This window comes from Salvelinus namaycush, unplaced genomic scaffold (genome assembly GCF_016432855.1).
Source record: "Salvelinus namaycush isolate Seneca unplaced genomic scaffold, SaNama_1.0 Scaffold619, whole genome shotgun sequence".
NCBI classification, from domain to species: Eukaryota; Metazoa; Chordata; class Actinopteri; order Salmoniformes; family Salmonidae; genus Salvelinus; species Salvelinus namaycush.
The window spans coordinates 124,992-134,461 of NW_024061330.1; positions in this window are offsets into that span (position 1 = coordinate 124,992).

Sequence of the window (9,470 nt, forward strand, 5' to 3'; positions counted from 1 at the left end):
CCATCAGTAAACAGTTGGAGCGACCCAGTAAGCTAGCTGACAAATTTGAATTTAGCTAGCTAGCACTATTAAGAATGGTCTTTTAACTCACACTCTGTCAATCTTTTCCTCCTGTGTTAATTTTCAGTACTTTTTGCTAATTTATTTTTGAAAAATGGTCTCTCTCTCTCTCCCCCCTCTCCCTCTCCCTCTCTTCCCCCCCCTCTTTCTCTGTGAGAAGGTAAGAGTCCTTGCTGAGGTCAGACAGCAGGCCCCCATGTGTTAATTGTGCCTCTGAAAGGTTACATGACCAGGCATCAATCCTGCACCCTGTCAGGCTAAAACCATCCTGCCCCTGTCAGGTTAAAACCATCCTGCCCCTGTCAGGCTAAAACCATCCTGCCCCTGTCAGGCTAAAACCATCCTGCACCATGTCAGGCTAAAACCATCCTGCCCCTGTCAGGCTAAAACCATCCTGCCCCTGTCAGGCTAAAACCATCCTGCCCCTGTCAGGCTAAAACCATCCTGCACCATGTCAGGCTAAAACCATCCTGCACCATGTCAGGCTAAAACCACCCTGCCCCTGTCAGGCTAAAACCATCCTGCAACCTGTCAAGCTAAAACCATCCTGCACCCTGTCAGAGTAAAACCATCCTGCACCCTGTCAGGCAAAAGCCATCCTGCCCTTGTCAGGCTAAAACCATCCTGCACATTGTCAGGCTAAAACCATCCTGCACCCTGTCAGGTTAAAACCATCCAGCACCCTGTCAGGTTAAAACCATCCTGCATCCTGTCAGGCTAAAACCATCCTGCACCCTGTCAGGTTAAAACCATCCTGCATCCTGTCAGGCTAACACCTCCCTGCCCTTTTAAGCTAAAGCCATCCTGCCCCTGTCAGGCTAAAATCCAACCTGCACCTTGTCAGGCTAAAGCCATCCTGCCCCTGTCAGGCTAAAACCATCCTGCACCTTGTCAGGCTAAAGCCATCCTGCATCCTGTCAGGCTAAAACCATCCTGCACCCTGTCAGGTTAAAACCATCCTGCATTCTGTCAGGCTAACACCTCCCTGCCCCTTTTAAGCTAAAGCCATCCTGCCCCTGTCAGGCTAAAACCAACCTGCACATTGTCAGGCTAAAGCCATCCTGCCCCTGTCAGGCTAAAACCATCCTGCACCTTGTCAGGCTAAAACCATCCTGCATCCTGTCAGGCTAACGCCTCCCTTCCCCTTTTAAGCTAAAGCCATCCTGCCCCTGTCAGGCTAAAGCTATCCTACCCCTGTCAGGCTAAAACCATCCTGCACCTTGTCAGGCTAAAACCATCCTGCACCCTGTCAGGTTAAAACCATCCAGCACCCTGTCAGGTTAAAACCATCCTGCCCCTGTCAGGCTAAAGCCATCCTGCATCCTGTCAGGCTAAAACCATCCTGCACCCTGTCAGGTTAAAACCATCCTGCCCCTGTCAGGCTAAAGCCATCCTGCCCCTGTCAGACTAAAACCATCCTGCACCCTGTCAGGCTAAAACCATCCTGCATCCTGTCAGGCTAAAGCTATCCTACCCCTGTCAGGCTAAAACCATCCTGCACCTTGTCAGGCTAAAACCATCCTGCACCCTGTCAGGTTAAAACCATCCAGCACCCTGTCAGGTTAAAACCATCCAGCCCCTGTCAGGCTAAAGCCATCCTGCATCCTGTCAGGCTAAAACCATCCTGCACCCTGTCAGGTTAAAACCATCCTGCCCCTGTCAGGCTAAAGCCATCCTGCCCCTGTCAGACTAAAACCATCCTGCACCCTGTCAGACTAAAACCATCCTGCACCCTGTCAGGCTAAAACCATCCTGCATCCTGTCAGGCTAAAGCCATCCTGACCTTGTCAGGCTAAAACCATCCTGCACATTGTCAGGCTAAAACCATCCTGCATCCTGTCAGGCTAACGCCTCCCTGCCCCTTTTAAGCTAAAGCCATCCTGCCCCTGTCAGGCTAAAACCAACCTGCACCTTGTCAGGCTAAAGCCATCCTGCCCCCTGTCAGGCTAAAACCATCCTGCACCTTGTCAGGCTAAAACAATCCTGCATCCTGTCAGGCTAACGCCTCCCTTCCCCTTTTAAGCTAAAGCCATCCTGCCCCTGTCAGGCTAAAGCTATCCTACCCCTGTCAGGCTAAAACCATCCTGCACCTTGTCAGGCTAAAACCATCCTGCACCCTGTCAGGTTAAAACCATCCAGCACCCTGTCAGGTTAAAACCATCCTGCCCCTGTCAGGCTAAAGCCATCCTGCATCCTGTCAGGCTAAAACCATCCTGCACCCTGTCAGGTTAAAACCATCCTGCACCCTGTCAGGCTAAAGCCATCCTGCCCCTGTCAGACTAAAACCATCCTGCGCCCTGTCAGGTTAAAACCATCCTGCATCCTGTCAGGCTAAAACCATCCTGCATCCTGTCAGGCTAAAGCCATCCTGCCCCTGTCAGACTAAAGCCATCCTGCCCCTGTCAGGTTAAAACCATCCTGCCCCTGTCAGGTTAAAACCATCCAGCACCCTGTCAGGCTAAAACCATCCTGCCCCTGTCAGGCTAAAACCATCCTGCACCTTGTCAGGCTAAAACCATCCTGCACCTTGTCAGGCTAAAACCATCCTGCCCCTGTCAGGCTAAAACCATCCTGCACCATGTCAGGCTAAAACCATCCTGCTCCATGTCAGGCTAAAACCATCCTGCAACCTGTCAAGCTAAAACCATCCTGCACCCTGTCAGGCTAAAACCATTCTGCACCTTGTCAGGCTAAAGCCATCCTGCACCTTGTCAGGCTAAAGCCATCCTGCCCCTGTCAGGCTCAAACCATCTTGCCCTTGTGAGGCTAAAACCATCCTGCACCTTGTCAGGCTAAAACCATCCTGCACCCTGTCAGGTTAAAACCATCCAGCACCCTGTCAGGTTAAAACCATCCTGCACCCTGTCAGGTTAAAACCATCCTGCACCCTGTCAGGTTAAAACCATCCTGCACCCTGTCAGGCTAAAACCATCCTGCACCTTGTCAGGCTAAAACCATCCTGCCCCTGTCAGGCTAAAACCATCCTGCCCCTGTCAGGCTAAAACCATCCTGCACCATGTCAGGCTAAAACCATCCTGCCCCTGTCAGGCTAAAACCATCCTGCCCCTGTCAGGCTAAAACCATCCTGCACCATGTCAGGCTAAAACCACCCTGCCCCTGTCAGGCTAAAACCATCCTGCAACCTGTCAAGCTAAAACCATCCTGCACCCTGTCAGAGTAAAACCATCCTGCACCCTGTCAGGCTAAAGCCATCCTGCCCTTGTCAGGCTAAAACCATCCTGCACCTTGTCAGGCTAAAACCATCCTGCACCCTGTCAGGTTAAAACCATCCAGCACCCTGTCAGGTTAAAACCATCCTGCATCCTGTCAGGTTAAAACCATCCAGCACCCTGTCAGGTTAAAACCATCCTGCATCCTGTCAGGCTAAAACCATCCTGCACCCTGTCAGGTTAAAACCATCCTGCATCCTGTCAGGCTAACACCTCCTTGCCCTTTTCAGCTAAAGCCATCCTGCCCCTGTCAGGCTAAAACCAACCTGCACCTTGTCAGGCTAAAGCCATCCTGCCCCTGTCAGGCTAAAACCATCCTGCACCTTGTCAGGCTAAAACCATCCTGCACCCTGTCAAGTTAAAACCATCCAGCACCCTGTCAGGTTAAAACCATCCTGCCCCTGTCAGGCTAAAGCCATCCTGCATCCTGTCAGGCTAAAACCATCCTGCACCCTGTCAGGTTAAAACCATCCTGCATCCTGTCAGGCTAACTCCTCCCTGCCCCTTTTAAGCTAAAGCCATCCTGCCCCTGTCAGGCTAAAACCAACCTGCACCTTGTCAGGCTAAAGCCATCCTGCCCCTGTCAGGCTAAAACCATCCTGCACCTTGTCAGGCTAAAACCATCCTGCATCCTGTCAGGCTAACGCCTCCCTTCCCCTTTTAAGCTAAAGCCATCCTGCCCCTGTCAGGCTAAAGCTATCCTACCCCTGTCAGGCTAAAACCATCCTGCACCTTGTCAGGCTAAAACCATCCTGCACCCTGTCAGGTTAAAACCATCCAGCACCCTGTCAGGTTAAAACCTTCCTGCCCCTGTCAGGCTAAAGCCATCCTGCATCATGTCAGGCTAAAGCCATCCTGCATCCTGTCAAGTTAAAACCATCCTGCCCCTGTCAGGCTAAAGCCATCCTGCCCCTGTCAGACTAAAACCATCCTGCACCCTGTCAGGTTAAAACCATCCTGCATCCTGTCAGGCTAAAACCATCCTGCATCCTGTCAGGCTAAAGCCATCCTGCCCTTGTCAGGCTCAAACCATCTTGCCCTTGTCAGGCTAAAACCATCCTGCACCTTGTCAGGCTAAAACCATCCTGCACCCTGTCAGGTTAAACCATCCTGCACCCTGTCAGGCTAAAACGATCCTGCACCCTGTCAGGTTAAAACCATCCAGCACCCTGTCAGGTTAAAAACATCCTGCACCCTGTCAGGTTAAAACCATCCTGCACCCTGTCAGGCTAAAACCATCCTGCACCTTGTCAGGCTAAAACCATCCTGCCCCTGTCAGGCTAAAACCATCCTGCCCCTGTCAGGCTAAAACCATCCTGCACCATGTCAGGCTAAAACCATCCTGCCCCTGTCAGGCTAAAACCATCCTGCCCCTGTCAGGCTAAAACCATCCTGCCCCTGTCAGGCTAAAACCATCCTGCACCATGTCAGGCTAAAACCACCCTGCCCCTGTCAGGCTAAAACCATCCTGCAACCTGTCAAGCTAAAACCATCCTGCACCCTGTCAGAGTAAAACCATCCTGCACCCTGTCAGGCTAAAGCCATCCTGACCTTGTCAGGCTAAAACCATCCTGCACATTGTCAGGCTAAAACCATCCTGCATCCTGTCAGGCTAACGCCTCCCTGCCCCTTTTAAGCTAAAGCCATCCTGCCCCTGTCAGGCTAAAACCAACCTGCACCTTGTCAGGCTAAAGCCATCGTGCATCCTGTCAGGCTAAAACCATCCTGCACCCTGTCAGGTTAAAACCATCCTGCATCCTGTCAGGCTAACGCCTCCCTGCCCCTTTTAAGCTAAAGCCATCCTGCCCCTGTCAGGCTAAAACCAACCTGCACCTTGTCAGGCTAAAGCCATCCTGCCCCCTGTCAGAGTAAAACCATCCTGCACCCTGTCAGGCTAAAGCCATCCTGACCTTGTCAGGCTAAAACCATCCTGCACATTGTCAGGCTAAAACCATCCTGCATCCTGTCAGGCTAACGCCTCCCTGCCCCTTTTAAGCTAAAGCCATCCTGCCCCTGTCAGGCTAAAACCAACCTGCACCTTGTCAGGCTAAAGCCATCGTGCATCCTGTCAGGCTAAAACCATCCTGCACCCTGTCAGGTTAAAACCATCCTGCATCCTGTCAGGCTAACGCCTCCCTGCCCCTTTTAAGCTAAAGCCATCCTGCCCCTGTCAGGCTAAAACCAACCTGCACCTTGTCAGGCTAAAGCCATCCTGCCCCCTGTCAGGCTAAAACCATCCTGCACCCTGTCAGGTTAAAACCATCCAGCACCCTGTCAGGTTAAAACCATCCTGCACCCTGTCAGGTTAAAACCATCCTGCACCCTGTCAGGTTAAAACCATCCTGCACCCTGTCAGGCTAAAACCATCCTGCACCTTGTCAGGCTAAAACCAACCTGCACCTTGTCAGGCTAAAGCCATCCTGCCCCTGTCAGGCTAAAACCATCCTGCACCTTGTCAGGCTAAAACCATCCTGCATCCTGTCAGGCTAACGCCTCCCTTCCCCTTTTAAGCTAAAGCCATCCTGCCCCTGTCAGGCTAAAGCTATCCTACCCCTGTCAGGCTAAAACCATCCTGCACCTTGTCAGGCTAAAACCATCCTGCACCTTGTCAGGCTAAAACCATCCTGCACCCTGTCAGGTTAAAACCATCCAGCACCCTGTCAGGTTAAAACCATCCTGCCCCTGTCAGGCTAAAGCCATCCTGCATCCTGTCAGGCTAAAACCATCCTGCACCCTGTCAGGTTAAAACCATCCTGCCCCTGTCAGGCTAAAGCCATCCTGCCCCTGTCAGACTAAAACCATCCTGCACCCTGTCAGGTTAAAACCATCCTGCATCCTGTCAGGCTAAAACCATCCTGCATCCTGTCAGGCTAAAGCCATCCTGCCCCTGTCAGGCTCAAACCATCTTGCCCTTGTCAGGCTAAAACCATCCTGCACCTTGTCAGGCTAAAACCATCCTGCACCCTGTCAGGTTAAAACCATCCTGCACCCTGTCAGGTTAAAACCATCCAGCACCCTGTCAGGTTAAAACCATCCTGCACCCTGTCAGGTTAAAACCATCCTGCACCCTGTCAGGCTAAAACCATCCTGCACCTTGTCAGGCTAAAACCATCCTGCCCCTGTCAGGCTAAAACCATCCTGCCCCTGTCAGGCTAAAACCATCCTGCACCATGTCAGGCTAAAACCATCCTGCCCCTGTCAGGCTAAAACCATCCTGCCCCTGTCAGGCTAAAACCATCCTGCACCATGTCAGGCTAAAACCACCCTGCCCCTGTCAGGCTAAAACCATCCTGCAACCTGTCAAGCTAAAACCATCCTGCACCCTGTCAGAGTAAAACCATCCTGCACCCTGTCAGGCTAAAGCCATCCTGCCCTTGTCAGGCTAAAACCATCCTGCACCTTGTCAGGCTAAAACCATCCTGCACCCTGTCAGGTTAAAACCATTGATCATCCTTGAGATGTTTCTTCAACTTGATTGGAGTCCACCTGTGGTAAATTGAACTGATTGGACATGATTTGGAAAGGCACACACCTGTCTATATAAGGTCCCACAGTTGACAGTGCATGTCAGATAAAAAACCAAGCCATGAGGTCGAAGGAATTGTCCGTAGAGCTCAGAGACAGGATTGTGTCGAGACACAGATGTGGGGAAGGGTACCAAAACATTTCTGCAGCATTGAAGGTCCTCAAGAAGACAGTGGCCTCCATCACGCTTAAATGGAAGAAGTTTGGAACTACCAAGACTCTTCCTAGAGCTGGCCTTGGTCAGAGAGATGACCAAGAACCCGATGGTCACTCTGACAGAGATCCAGAGTTTCTCTGTCGAGATGGGAGAACCTTCCAGAAGGACAACCATCTCTGCAGCACTCCACCAATCAGGCTTTAATGGTAGGGTGGCTAGACGGAAGCCACTCCTCAGTAAAAGGCACATGACAGCCCACTTGGACTTTACCAAAAGGCACCTAAAGGACTCTCAGACCATGAGGGAAAGATGAACGGAGGGAAAGGGAAAGATGAACGAAGCAAATTACAGAGAGGTCCTTGATGAAAATCTGCTCAAGAGCACCCAGGACCTCAGACTGGGGCGAAGGTTAACCTTCCAACAGGACAACGACCCTAAGCACACAGCCAAAACAACGCAGGAGTGGTTTCGGCCAGAGCCGGTACTTGAACCCAATCAAACATCTCTGGAGAGACCTGAAAATAGCTGTGCAGCGACGCTTCCCATCCAACCTGACAGAGCTTGAGAGGATCTTTAGAGAAGAATGGGAGAAACTCCCCAAATACAGGTGTGCCAAGCTTGTAGTGTCATACCCAAGAAGCCTCAAAGCTCTAATCGCTGCCAAAGGTGTTTCAACAAAGTACTGAGTAAAGGGTATGAATACTTATGTTAATGTCATATTTAAGGTTTTTATTTTTTATATTTTAACAAAATTGTATAAAAACCTGTTTTGCTTTGTCATTATGGGGTATTGTGTGTAGATTGATGAGGGGAAAAAATGATTTAATCCATTTCAGAATAAGACTGTAACGTAACAAAATGTGGAAAAAGTCAAAGGGTCTGAATACTTTTCGAATGCACTGTACATGCTATAAATCATTTAAAATTCCTGCAACCCAGACGGCACCATTTTGTTTTTGCAGTTTTGGGATAGCCAGGGACACACTCCAACATTCAGACATAATTTACAAACTAAGCATTTGTGTTTAGTCTGCCAGATCAGCGGCAGTAGGGATGAACGCACTTTCTCTTGATAAGTGCATGAATTTGACCATTTTCCTGTTCTGCATACTTTTTTGGGGGGGTGTCAGGGGAAATGTATAGAGTAAAAAGTACATATTTTCTTTTGGAATGTAGTGAAGTAAACGGCAAAGTTGTCAAAAATATAAATAGTAAAGTACCCTATATTTTTTTATTTTATTTATTTCACCTTTTTTTAACCAGGTAGGCTAGTTGAGTACAAGTTCTCATTTACAACTGCGACCTGGCCAAGATAAAGCAAAGCAGTGCAACACAAACAAAACACAGAGGTACACATGGAATAAACAAACATACAGTCAATAACACAATAGAAAAAAAGTATATGTACAGTATGTGCAAATGAGGTAAGATAAGGCAATAAATAGGCCATAGTGGTGAAATAATTACAATTTAGCAATTTAAACACTAGAGTGATAGAAGATGAATGTGCAAGTAGAGATACTGGGGTGCAAAGGAACAACAAAGAAAAAAACTATGGGGATGAGGTAGATTGGATGGGCTATTTACAGATGGGCTATGTACAGGTGCAGTGATCTGTGAGCTGTTTTGACAGCTGGTGCTTAAAGTTAGTGAGGGAGATATGAGTCTCCAGCTTCAGTGATTTTTGCAATTCGTTCCAGTCATTGCGACTTAGTACTTCAAAATATTTTTACTTAGTTACTTTACACCACTGCGTATGGGTGGTCCTAGCGGGAATCGAACCCATGACACTTGGCATTGCAAGACCCATGCTTTACCGAGCCAAATAGGACCACTGCAGTTTGTATAGCATTTTCTTTCAAGTCTCAGACAAACAACTACATTATAGCCACTTGAGAAAGAGCTCCAGCCTCTGACACTCTGTCCCTGTGTTCTATGGCCATTATTATTACAATATGATCTATTTTATTCTGTGTTGTGAGTGTACTGAGCTGTGAGTCTGGACACGTCTCTGCCATCTTCTCAACACGACCACGGCTCTTTTTCCCACAATGCTCCTCACAAAGCGGTGGCATTCTCCTGTAACTTGTCCCTGAGTTCAGCTTAGAAAAGAATAGGGAAGGGAACGCACGCACGCACGCACGCACACACACACACACACACACACACACACACACACACACACACACACACACGCTGGCATGCATACACCCACACATGTACGCATGTAAGCACGCACGCACACACACAGACACATACGCATGCACACAAGCACAAACACTCACACGGTAAGGCAGGTATATGAGCAGTGCGGCAGGCAGAGCGCTGGGAGTGAAAGGGCTCTGTAATTGAATTGATGTCCGCACCACTCCTCCGCCAACGGCAGAGTTCAGGGACGGGGTAGGACAGCGAGACAGGAACCATTAAATTCCACTGAGAGAGTGCAGTGACCCCTCTTGGGGACAGGTGTTACCTTGACACACAACTGAAGGGCTCTC